Source organism: Macrotis lagotis, chromosome 5 (genome assembly GCF_037893015.1).
Source record: "Macrotis lagotis isolate mMagLag1 chromosome 5, bilby.v1.9.chrom.fasta, whole genome shotgun sequence".
Taxonomy (NCBI): domain Eukaryota; kingdom Metazoa; phylum Chordata; class Mammalia; order Peramelemorphia; family Peramelidae; genus Macrotis; species Macrotis lagotis.
The window spans coordinates 47,398,045-47,411,861 of NC_133662.1; the positions used below are offsets into that span (position 1 = coordinate 47,398,045).

Below are 13,817 nucleotides of genomic sequence, written 5' to 3' on the forward strand. Positions count from 1 at the left end.
GAAATCTATCACTCTTCTTATCATATTATTGCATTCTAGTGGGGACAGAATAGTATTGCATTATTTGAATGTCTTTTTTTTTGTATTTGAAGATCTTACTCCTTATGGCTTTCAGGATTTGTTATTTTAAAATTGAATTGCTGAATTTAACTACTCTGTGTCTTGAAATTTCCAGGCTCATTTCCCCCCAGATTATTATTATATTATTTCATTTGGAATTTCATTTTTTAAGTTCTGAAGTTCTGGGCAGTTCTTGTCTATCATTTTCTTCATTATATTAAGATTTCTTTTGTCCTAATGATGTAGAGAATTATGGATGTAGCAGAAATAAATTCTGTAATCTTAAAGGCTGTTAAATCTTAAAGGATGTTAAATGGGTGAAGGATCTTTGTTCTTGAGATGTAAATTGACTTCTATTTGTCTCATTGCATAATGTAAAATTTGTATCCTGTCTCCTCATTTCCAAATCCCAGTCTTTAACCCTCTACCTGGTTCCTGTCATGTACAGTGGGGAGGGATTTCCCCTTCATTTCAACTTCCTACAGATGCTGGCAGGACCAGAAATGACATGTTGAACTTAGAGGTAGTGCACCTAGGGACAAGAAGGACCAGTACATAGTTTGTCATTGGAAGATACCTGGCCCAAGGTGCAAGACTACTCCCCAAGGGCCACCCCTTGCCCAGCCTACCACAGAAGGGTATTTAACAGGAAGCTCTGGCTCTTCTGGGCTCTTCCTCTTCTTCTTTATTCTATCTTCTGGTCCTGCAAGATTTCTGCATCTCACTCTTTCCTTCCTAGGCCATGTGTTCCCATGTTAGGCCCTGGTGGTTCACCATGGGCCCCCATGCCACATGGCTGGGGCTGTTTTTCTCCCTCTATCTCCTCTCTCCCTCTCACTCAAACTTCACCTAACCTATTCTTAAAGTGGTTACTGCTTTTCTAGGAGTTTTAACATGTATAACTGTAATAAGTTGCTATAATAAAATCCTGAGCAGTTGTAACATCTCAGAAAGTGTGAAAATTCTTTTGCTTGTCAGTGGCCACCAAACTCCTATGTCTATCTGGTGATCACAAAAATCCCAGTGACAGCACTGTTATGTCCTTCTGGAAGACCTATAATTTTTAGGTTATTTCTGTGCATACTATTTTTGAGAGCAGTATGTTTTACTTGTATATTGAGCATATTTTCTTTTAATTTTCTTTTTGCTTCTTTTCTTCTAGATCATCCTTTATTCTTCTGTATTTGTATTCCCCCTCTATTTTACTCTTGAATCTTGACACTGAACATTTGTTTTTCTATTCTGTTCATTATTTTTGTTATCTAGGACATAAATTCTGTTCTCATAATTTTCACTGCTTTTTTTAACCTATGTAATCAGTAATAGCAAGTTGTGATTCTACATTTTCCTCAAATTTATTTTGCAGTACCTATGCATCTAAACTCATTTACTAGATTTGTAGATCATATTTCTTTCTATTGATTTATCTGTTTATGTTCAAGGTCTTTGAGTTTACTTCTTCCTGAAATCTTTAGTAGTTCATTAGTTTTTTCCCCTTCTTAATCTCTTTCTGATTCCCTGCACTCTTGTGGTGGTTTCTTTGGGGGTTAGATTTCAAACTACTCCAGCTTTCTTATACAGTGGGCAACTGATGATTCACCAGTCTAGGTTTCTGCCCCAATTGACTTTTGGGTAGTTGGAATTACCTCAAAATAGATGCAATGCTCTTTCCCTTGGGGTCAGTGAAGTGCTGCATAATACCCCCCAAATCATAGAACCCTGACCCATTCCTGCTCCACAGTTCTCTGACCAAACTGGTCCAACTGGCCCAGCACCAACAATTCAGAACCTTGAGCAGTTCAGCATTTGCAATGTTGGTGCTCCTGCATTGCCATCACTGGCAGGCAGCAAAATCTTCTGAAGGACTGTGACAAAGTTGACTGTTGAGGTCCTAGAAAAGTTCTGCAAGGAGGAGCCAGGATTTCCATGAAAAAGGTAAGAGAGTGGGGTCCAAATAGAGGAGTATACTTGGATATGAGTTGTGTCATATCTTTAGGTCTGTTTGTAAAGCTTTACTACCAGTAGCCCTGGAAGTAGGGGAGAAGTGCTGAATGAGTTCAGATACAGCAAGCATAGTTCAGAATTTTTTTTCCATCTTCTTTTGGATTCTGAGCATTCTAAGCCTTAAAGACTGCTGATGTTGATTTAGCTTTGATACATAATTTATTTTGAAGAGTTTTGAGAAGTCTCAGGAATTAGAGAAAATGGCTAATCCACAGTTTTGTTGTTCATGTGACCAGTCTACTTAGGCAATTTTGATTTAACTAAGACCTTGATGCTGTAATATCAGGAATAAATCCAAGAACAAAATTCAACCCAGATATCGTAATTTTTGGGTGCTACAATAAGGAAACTAAAAGAGCCTCAAACAACATAGTCTGTTGGGAGACTAGAAGCTGACTGTGTAGTTCCTCTTGAATAACGATGAGACCCTGGGGACTTGCTGAGAGATATGTGAATGACCTCTGTGCTTGTGTTTTGAAACACAGGGACAGGGAAGTACAGCATGTTCTGCAGGTAGGCATCTCCAGTGTGTGCTCTTGGTTCAGGGAGTGAGCTCCAGTTTTCCTCTTGGTGGTCTAACATTTTCTGCCTTCTGGCATGCAACAGGGTAGTGATGAGCATTTTTGTAATTGGTGCATGCTTGAATCACGAGTTGTTTGCTGTTCCTTGATTGAAAACTGTTGCTATTTCACGTAGCTTTTGCTGATAGCCAAGAGTATAATTTCAGGGAGCAGGAGGGACAGAGATAGAGGATTTGGAAATGTAATCATTGAATTTAGAACAATAAAGCTGCCTGTTTGTTTCTCCTCTGGCCTGTGATTCGCTTTGTAGAACACGCTGGTCATGTCCAGATGTGAACCGAAGTCCTGGGAAAGGTAAGGCTTGGCTGCCCCTGGAGAAAAAAAAAAGTCCTCACAAGTGGCGCCCGAACAGGGACCCGAATTAGGGTCAGGAAAGGACCAAGACCCTGCAATAATTGCAGGAAGACACTGAGAATTCCTCGCTGATGTTGTCAGGGGAGAAGATGGGAAATAATATTCCTAGTTTCAGACCAGAGGAGAAGGAAATATGGGCTAGCTAAACTGAAAATAAAATAAATGATCGTCCCTTGGATAAGACAGTTCATAAGACATTGGGAGGAGGTGAAGGGGATTTAGAAGATGGGTCATGGCACCTGCCACCCTCCTCTAAAGCACCCTCATACAGGAAGTTGTATCCGGACTTAGCCGATTTAGAACAAACTTTGTCAGAATGCCAGATAGAAGATCCCCCAAAAAAGAAGCTTGAGGAAGAATGTTTGCCCTGGCCTCTTGAAACAGAAAAAAAGTAAAAGAAAGAGGTTAAAGAAAAATCTGGACTGGAAAAAAGTATTGATATGGCCAGAGAAAATGGGTAAGATGTGGCTGGGTGGGTCAAATGCCTAGTTATAGAAACTCCTCATCCTCAAGCCCCAGGAGGAGTTAGGAGAGAACATATTGCCATACCTTTGGAAACACATTAAAGATTTAAAAGCTAAAGTAGGTCAATATGGCCCAATGGCTCCTTATGTTGCTGCACAGCTTCAACAATTGTCCATAGTATTCATTTTATGTCCAAATGACTGGAAAAATATAGCCCATGCATGTTCAACACCAGGACAGGTGGTGGTATGGCAGGCTGAATTTGCAGAACAGGCAAAACAAGAGGTATTGAGACATAGTGCAGGAGCTCCTCAGGCATATGCTGCACTATCTGGGACAGGAAATTATGAGACCACCACCGCCCAACTACAATATGCCCCTGCTGAATATACTTTGGTGGCTGATTGTGTGAGAAGGGCATGGACTAAATTAATTGGGGAACAAGAAGAAAGAAAAAGTATGACCCAGATAAAACAAGGCCCTAAAGAGATTTTTCCTGATTTTTTTTGGCCTGAATGCAAGGGGCAGTGGCCAGAAGTATGGGCCCAGTGGAAGGTTCAGAAAAGGTTGTTAAAAATGATGTTGAGGGAAAACACCAATCATGATTGCAAAAAAGGCTATGGTTGATCTATCAATGAATGCGGGATTGGAGGATATGCTAGCACGATGTGAAAATGTAGACTCTGAGACTTATCATGCTGAATTACTTGCAGGGGCCATACAAACAAAAAGGGGGAAAAGAAAAAAGATGTTATGGATGTGGGCAGTCAGGTCATATGAAAAAAGACTGTAAACAAAGAATGCCCCACTGTTATCTGTTTCAAATGTGGAAAAAATGGCCATTATGCAAAACAAGGTAGGACCCAGAAAAAGCAGGGAAATGGGGTGAGGGGTCCCTTGTGGACCCCCTTACCAACAAAATCCTCAGGCTAGATCCAGACCACAGGCATATCCAGTACACAACTTGGAGAATGAATACAAACAATTGATGAATCAAAAAAACTCTTTTAAATCCATATACACCCTAGGAAAATACAAAATACCCTCTTATGCAACAGTGGAACTTCCCATTGATCCATTACAGCAGAATGCTTTGATTCTATGTCATGCTAATTACGCCCCTGGTATAGTCCACCCCTGTATTCTTCCAGTGGAATCTTCTTTCACAATATTCACCAATCCTCATGAGGAACCCACTTATGTTAACAACAGTTTCCCTATTGCAGTAGCAGTAGCTTTGTCATTATAGCAGGAATCACCCACTGTAGCTCTTAGTCAAACTATTGAATCTGGAAAGCCTTATGCCATAATTTTATTCAATGGATGGTCTTTCCAGGATCTATTGGACACTGGAGTGGACCAAACTGTCATTACCTCTTCCTTGTGGCCCCATGAATGGCCTACTGAACCAGCATCTACCTTTGTATATGGAGTGGGAGGATCACAAAATGCTTTACAATCTGTCAAATGGATCGAATGGAAGTTTGAAGACAGAGGTGGTAAGTTGAAACCCCTGACAGTACCAGGCCTGTCAGTCAATTTATGGGGAAGGGACATTATGAAGCATTTACAACTTACCAATGAGTTTTTAATAGGGGCCACTGTCTAAGTGAGGAAGACATGCCCTCCCCTTGTGTAAGATAACTGAACCTGTCTGGAGGGAGCAGTGGCCTCTGACATCTGAAAAACTTCTTGCATTACATAGTCTTGTTGAAGAACAGTTGAAAAAGGGAAATATAGTACCTACTTTTTCTCCCTGGAGTTCCCCCTGTATTTGTAATATGGAAAAAATCAGGTAAATGGAGAATGCTTACTGATTTGAGAGCAGTGAATGCAGTACTGGAACCAATGGGTGCTTTACAGCCTGGCCTTCCTTCACCTAATGCCATACATGAAGGTTATACCATATGGATTATAGACATACAAGACTGCTTCTTTATCATACGCCTGAATGACAAAGATAAAGAGAAATTTGCTTTCTCTTTACTTCAGCTTAGTAACAATACCCCCATGTTAAGATACCAATGGGGGGTGGCTAGGTGGCGTTTGGGGCGGCTAGGTGGTATAGTGGATAAAGCACTGGCCTTGGAGTCAGGAGTACCTGGGTTCAAATCTGGTCTCAGACACTTAATAATTACCTAGCTGTGTGGCCTTGGGCAAGCCACTTAACCCCATTTGCCTTGCAAAAACTAAAAAAAAAAAGATACCAATGGAAGGTTCTCCTGCAAGGAATGGCTAATAGTCCTACTTTGTGTCAATGGTATGTGGCTCAAGCATTACAAAATCCTAGAAAAAGGTGGCTGGAGGCATATATTTGTCATTATATGGATGATATATTAGTAGCACACTCTTCTCAGGTAATTTTACAAGAAATTAGTAAAGCAGTTATTTTAGAATTGAAAAAGCTAGGCCTGCTGGTAGCCCCTAATACAATTCAAACACAACCCCCTTTTTCCTATCTTGGATTCATTGTGAATGCTTCCCATGTTACTCAATGGCCTTTGCAGATAAATTGGCAAAACATAAATACCTTGAATGATTTCCAAAAATTGGTTGGTTCTATACAATGGATTAGGGCTCGCACCCCCATTCCTGCGACCCTGATGAGACCTTTATATGAACTATTGAAAGGTGACTCTGCTTTGATATCCCCATGTCAATGGACCTCAGAAACACAAAAGGCATGTAAAGAAATCTTATCCTTATGCTCACAGCATAACCTTAATAAAAAATGAAATACCATTTGTTGCTATACACAAAGTTAACAAGATTCTTGAATGAGTATATGGTACCAGAACATTGCAAGTTATTATCCCATATCTTGAAAAGGCAGGTAAAGTACTGCTCGAAGTGGCTAAATGGACTGCTATGGTTTTTGGCTGTCTTCCCATTGCATATGTAGACTTGCATAAGGAGGAAATCAATGAATTGACACAACAGGATTTTACATGGGCAATACTTACACAATGGGTGAATATAGCTTCTGGTACCTCATCTCTAATTAAAAAGACCATCTGGGAAACCTGGACAGTGCCACCAAAGAAGATATTATGACATCAACCTGTTCCAGGACCTAACATCTTTACTGATGCTACCAAAGACCATAGAGCAGCTATTGTACACGGGGATTCAAGGGCAGTAACTGTGCTACATACTCATTATGACAGTACACAAAAGAATGAACTTTTTGCAATAATTTAGGCCATTAAGCAATACTCCTATAGCATTAATATTATCTCTGATAGTTCCTATGCATTGCAAGTGATGAATAGGATAGAAAATGCCATCATTCTAGATCAGAAGTCTACTATTGGCTCATTACTCCTTCAAGCTCATGGTGCTTTGTATGACCGTACAGAACCTGTTTATATTTTACGTGTTCGGTCACATACTAATGGACTCGGTCCCATCTTTGAAGGTGATAGATTAGCTAATGCTGTCTTATCACTTACTTCCTTTTTTGTGCTTCTATTTACTCCCCATTGGAGAGGGCCCAAAAGGCTTATTCTTCCCTCCATCTTTCTGCTCATTCACTATGGCATCTGTACAACATCACCAAAGAACAGGCTAGACAAATTGTTAAACAGTGTCTTCTCTGTGTTCCCTTCACCCCTTCCATTATTACTGGGGCTAATCCCCGTGGTTTGTCTCCTAAGGAAATATGACAAATGGATGTTACATACCTTAATGGTTTGCCCATTCATGTTTGTATTGATACCTTTTCTAATTTCTTGATGGCATCAATATAAGGAGGCGAGCAAGTTTGTCACGTGACTAACCATTTGTATCATTGTTTTTCCATAACCGGGACCCCCTTAGAGATTAAGACTGACAATGGCCCTGCCTACTTATAGCTGGCATTACATGATTGGATGAAAGAATTAAGAATTAGACATGTAACAGGCATTCCTTATAACCTCATTGGACAGACCATTGTGGAACATGCTAATCGCATTCTGAAGGCGATTCTTGCTAAACAAAAAAAGGGGAAGGGAGAGATTAAGCCAAGGGGCATTGGATAAAGCTATATATATATATATATATATATATATATATATATATATATATATACAAATACATATAATTTTCTTCAGATTTCTCCTACTACTAACTTGTCACCAGCAATGTGACATTTTGTCACAGTGAAGCATACCCTGTGGGTAGCCCTGGGAAAAACCCCAGGTGGCATTATTAGTTCCTCAAGTTCCCCTAAATATGTAGTGTATAAAAACCCTGAAGGGGCATGGTCAGGTCCATATAAAGTACTAATGTGGGGTCCAGGTTTTCTTTGTATCTCAACAGGAAATGGAGACCAGTGGGTTCCAGCAAGGCACACACGAATGGTGGAAACCAGAAAAAAGGAGGAGGAGATGAGGACAATGAGGAAAGGTGAAATCCAAAAGGAGGAGAGGAATGAAGAACATATTGAAGCTAATGACTCTTCTAACCTTGTTTCTGACATCTGCATCTAGTGACAACACTGACACGAGGAGATGGGCTTTCATTCCATCCCCTCCATTGACCTGGACTGATACAATGCCGCCATTCTTCTTACATGGAAACTTGTCACACATGTTCCAAGATAACAGATTTGAAAACAGTTGAAAACAAAAACTGCAATGTGATTATAGGTTTAATCAATATTGTTTAACCAAAGCTATATACAATGAAACTCAAATGGAATGGGAGTCAATTAGAGTTCAATTGCACGGGTTAAATTTAGAAAATATTACACTTGAGTTAAGTAGATTGGCACAAATCGCTCAGGACATTGATTTGGCTGCTGATTTAGACCTTCACTCTGATAAGGTCCCTTGCTGACCAGATATTTTCATTCTTCAAGAATGCTGTATCAGGTGTCTCAGAAAAATTCCTCCCTGTCATTCTTTTTTGTATTGTTATCATGATACTTTGTATATGTTTCCCTTGTTTGGTACTTTTTATGGCACATCTGATTAAGGGCACCCTCACTCCTCTTATGGCTCACCGCCCAGGAAACCATTCCCTCAAGATTTATGAATTTTTGCTGTTGTGCTTTGCACCATACAAGAAGGGGGACATGTTGGGAGACTAGAGGCTGACTGTGTAGTTCCTCTTGAATAACGATGAGACCCTGGGGACTTGATGAGGGATATGTGAATGACCTCTGTCCTTGTGTTTTGAAACACAGGGACAGGGAAGTACAGCATGTTCTGCATGTAGGCATCTCCGGTGTGTGCTCTTGGTTCAGGGAGTGAGCTCCAGTTTTCCTCTTGGTGGTCTAACATTGTTTGCCTTCTGGCATGCAACAGGGTAGTGATGAGCATTTTTGTAATTGGTGCATGCTTGAATCACGAGTTGTTTGCTGTTCCTTGATTGGAAACTGTTGCTATTTCACGTGGCTTTTGCTGATAGCCAAGAGTATCAGGGAGCAGGAGGGATGGAGGTAGAGGATGCAGAGATGTAATCATTGAATTTAGAACAATAAAGCTGCCTGTTTGCTTCTCCTCTGGCCTGTGACTCTCTTTGTAGAACACGCTGGTCATGTCTGGATGTGCACTGAAGACCTGGGAAAAGTAAGCCTTGGCTGTCCGTGGAGAAAAAATCTGGACAATAGTCAACAAAATCCAATACTTTATCCAAATGCAAAAGGAAGGCAGTCAAGGATAATATAGATTTAGATTTAAGTTTGTGTATAAAACCTTGAAGAAAAAAAGATGGTGGAAGTTTGTAAACCTCACTACTCCATGACAATGATCAGTCAGGGAATGAAAAGTAAATTTACAAAGAATTCATGAGACATATAAAACAAGGCATAAATTTCACTCAAGACCTATAGCATGTCACAAAGAAGAACCATGGGGAATTAATTAGCAGACAACCAATAAACAAATGTTTGATTAGCATTATTATCTCAAATTAGAATTAGTGAGTTCACAGTCTCTATGCTGCTGAAATTCATGCAATACTTTATAACTTCTCACATGTTTGTTGACTGCACTTGTATATAATTTAGCCAAAAAGTATTTGAATAGAAAAAGAAATGCCATATAAAAACTTCTTCCTTCCCTCTAACACACTAAACAAGAGTTGTTACTCAAAATAGTCTGTACTACCTTCTCTACAGGAAAATCTTTTTTTTTTTTAGGTTTTTGCAAGGCAAACGGGGTTAAGTGGCTTGCCCAAGGCCACACAGCTAGGTAATTATTAAGTGTCTGAGACTGGATTTGAACCCAGGTACTCCTGACTCCAAGGCCGGTGCTTTATCCACTACACCACCTAGCCCCCCATCTACAGGAAAATCTAAGTGCATTAAGGACTCCTATTTTCTAGACAATGATTAGCTATCCCATTAGTATGCACATACCTTAGATGCTGTGCCTGCATAATGAGATGGGTATAGAAGAGAAGAGGAGGATGCAATTGGTCAGGATTATATTTGAAAACTTGAGTGGTGCTATTGACTTCAGTATTTTCCTGGTTATATAGTATAGCTTCAAGTTATTGAACAATAAGGTCTCTGACAAATTAAAGTTGTAGGTTACCAAAAGGACAATAGGGAGACAATCAGCACACTGTTTTTTGTGAATAGGCTTCAGTATATATTACTACCAAGGGGCAATGCTTCTTTGAAGCAGAAAGATGTTACTAGAGAGATTTATGATTATAAAAAGAAGATGATGAGATATGACAAGAAGAAGGAATAAATATTGGAAAGACTGCACTCCACTGGTGCCAACTCAACTTAAACAGATTATTGTAAACCTCCTCCAAGGTTTTGGGGAACTCTCCTTCAGAAAAGTTATAGAAGAACATTCAAAGAGTGATAAAATTGGGTAGCATGAATAAATTGTCTTTAGTAACACTGAGAGGCGTATCCTAATTGCAGATCATAGGTATATTAAAGATGAACTTTTAATATTCCCAAATGAAACTTTACATTTCACTAGTTTTATGGGGCAAAAAATATCATCTTGGTCACCGAAAGAATCTGTAGTATCTTTGCTTCTTTTTTTCAAAGGAAAAGAAATATGGATTGAAATGAAATTTTGAAGCACATTCATGAAATTCATATGGTTGTTGTATTTACTTGAATTGAGTAATGTTTCCCCAGAGAACTGAATACATCATTTAGCTGTGACTATGACTCTATTTCCTTATCTCCATAACTATTGGTTACATCACTTAAAATGATGCCAATAAAAAAACACACACACACACAGACACACACACACGCACACACATGCTACTTGGTATTCTATGGATGAAATAATTACATGTTGACTGAATTATTAACTTTTTATTCTTCTTTAACCCTTTTATTTATTGGAGGCCAATAGTGAAAGATTGTCCAAATACAAAACCGGACATAAGTGGTTTGAGAGTAACTAGGTCTAAATGAATCATTCTTTATATTGCAATGGATTTTGTTGATAGACATTCTCTCTAACCTGCCTGGGGTTTAGAAGAATCTTGCTGAGCAATCAAGCTAATTCCATATATTAGATATTTACTTCAATTTTCCCTCTCTAGAAGATAATAGAGTCTCAAAATTGACATACTTTTCTTAATGCTTTACAGACAACATCTGATTGTTTGCTATTAACTTTAAAAATTTTCAAAGAAGCTTGATAATGACCCCAGAGGTCTGTTCTGATGATAAATGGGTATCTTGTCTGCATACAATTTTTCTTACATTAAGTAGTACTGTTATAAAATCACAGATCATTTGAAAGTAAATAATAGTAATAAAGAATATAAATATTTTAAGCATTTTCCTTTCATTAAACTATTGAAGAAGGGCTCCACTTTTCAATTTATTAAAAAAAATCATAGTGAATAGCACTTCTGTATAATTTAACCAAAGCAAAATCAAGTTATTCTGCAGGTAATTTTCATAACTCATTCTTTATACCAAATAAGTTAAATTAAGACACTAGAACTACTTCCAACATCCTAGAGTTGAGCTGAAAAACTACCCCCAAAATCTAATATTTTGTTGGATATAAAAACTAGTAGTGTATTGTTAGTATCTTTAGTTAAATTTACATTTTAGATTACTGTAAGGAAACATGATGAGAAGATATAATTAGGATTAAAAGTAGCCTATATAAATGATTAGTTATAATCAAAATGTTAGAAATTCAATTTTTATATATATAGATCAGACAGGGGACCACTATGAAAACCAGTGCCTAGAATACCCAATTTGGATTGTCCATTTCTGATTGTGTCATATAGCTTGATACAACAATTTTGTTCAGTGAGGGTAGCAATAGTACTTTTTTATTATTAATGATATTAATTTCCACGTGAAGCTTAATATATTTTTTCTCCATTGATCTCAGATATCCATGGAGAGTATTGTACACTTATATTTTGATTTCAATTAAATAGACCAGCAAAAGAAATAATGGTTTGTATGTTTGTATGAATGTATGCATATATTTATAAATAGAAGTAATTCCATACTTCAACATTAATTCTATTGCAATGTAATCAGTGATGGTATGATAAGGTTTTTCTAAAATAAATTCTTTTATTAACATATTTTTACATAACCTAGATTTCCCCTTTATATTGTTCTCACCCCAGGAGTCATCTACTATAAGATAACTTCTTTAAAGTACAGAGAAAAAAAATCAGCAAAAATGTTAAATAAATTGAAAAAATATAACATCATACGCTTTTCTTTTTTTAGTTTCTTTTTATTTTTTTCTAATTACTTGTAAAGATAGTTTTCAATATTTCTCCTTTTTGCAAGCTTTTGAGATTCATATTTTCTACCCCTCTCTCTTCCCTCTCACCTCCCTATAGCAGCGTACAATCCAATATAGCTTGTACATCTACAATCATGCTTAACATGTCTCCATATTAGTCATTTTGTGAAAGAGGAATTAGAACTAAGGTGGGGTGGGAACCATGAGAAAGAAGTTTTAAAAAGTGAACATAAAGGGGGTGGCTAGGTGGTGTAGTGGATAAAGCACTGGCCTTGGAGTCAGGAGTACCTGGGTTCAAATCCGGTCTCAGACACTTAATAATTACTTATCTGTGTGGCCTTGGGCAAGCCACTTAACCCCATTTGCCTTGCAAAAAAAAGTGAACATAATATATTGTGCTCTGCATCCTGACTCCATAGTTTTTCTTCTGGAGATGGGTGGAATTTTCCACAACAGGTCTATCAGGATTGATCAACTGATAAGAGGAGCTTTGTCCATCACAGCTAATGATCTCACAATGTTTCTGTTAGTGTGCACAATATTCTGCTGGTTTTACTCACTTCACTCAGCAATAGTTTATGGAAGTTTTTTCAATCATTTCTGAACTTTGGCTGCTCATGATTTCCTTCAGAATAATAGTACTCCATCACTGATGGACATCTCAATTTCCAATTCTTTGATACTATAAAAAGAACTTCTATAAATATTTGTAAATTTTATCAACACTCTTACTCTTTTTCTTATGGCTCTTTTTCTTTTATGATCTCTTTGTACAGCAATACTAGTATGAGTATTGCTGACTCAAAGGGCATGCACAGTTATATTGCCCTTTGGGCATAGTTCCAAATTGCTCTCCAGAATGGATGGATGAGTTTACAATTCCACCAGTGTATTAGTAACACAGTTTTCTCATATCCTCTCCAACATTGATCATTTTCCTTTTTTTTTGTCATTTTAGTCAATCTGATAGTTATGAGGTGGTACCCCAGAGATATGTTAATTTGCCTTTGTCTAATCAATAATGATTTGGAGCATTTTTTATTTCATATGACTATAGATAGTTTCAATTTCTTCCTCTAAAAATGGTTCATTTTCTTATAAATTTGACTCAATTATATTTATATATTTTTTAGAAATAAGTTCTTTTTCACAAACACTAGCTATGAAAATTGTTTCCCAACTTTCTGCATTCCTTCTATTCTTGGTTGCATATGGTGGTTTTTTTTAAGTGTGTGCAAAAAACCCTTTTTAATTTGATGTAGTTGAAATTAACCATTTTCCAATTTATAATGTTCTCTGTGTCTTATTTGCTCATAAACTCCTCTCCTTTTCATGGATCTGACAGATAGAGTCTTTGTTATCCTATTTCGTTTATAGTATTATCCTTTATGTCTAGACCCATTTTGATCTTATATTGGTTTACAGTGTCAGATGTGAATCTCTGCCTAGTTTTTTGCCATACTATTTTTCTAGTTTTCCCAGCAGTTTTTGTTAAAAGTGAGTTCTTACCCCAGAAGCCAGAGACTTTGGATTTACAAAACAGTAGATTACTATAGTCATTTACTATTGTTTCTTTTGTACCTATTCTATTTCACTGATCCACCACTCTAGTTCTTTTTTCTTTTTTTGCAAGGCAATGTGGTTAAGTGGCTTG

General features: G+C 37.7%; 1 protein-coding gene across 1 annotated transcript in view; it reads right to left on the reverse strand.

Moving 5' to 3' along the window:
• The window catches only part of EYS (eyes shut homolog), a 430,665-nt gene extending 423,343 nt beyond the window's left edge, over positions 1-7,322 (reverse strand). Inside the window, exon 1 of the mRNA XM_074190004.1 lies at positions 7,148-7,322. The gene's annotated coding sequence lies outside the window, so the exon portion shown is untranslated. The remainder of the gene's footprint in view (positions 1-7,147) is intronic.
• Positions 7,323-13,817: the final 6,495 nt, after the last annotated feature.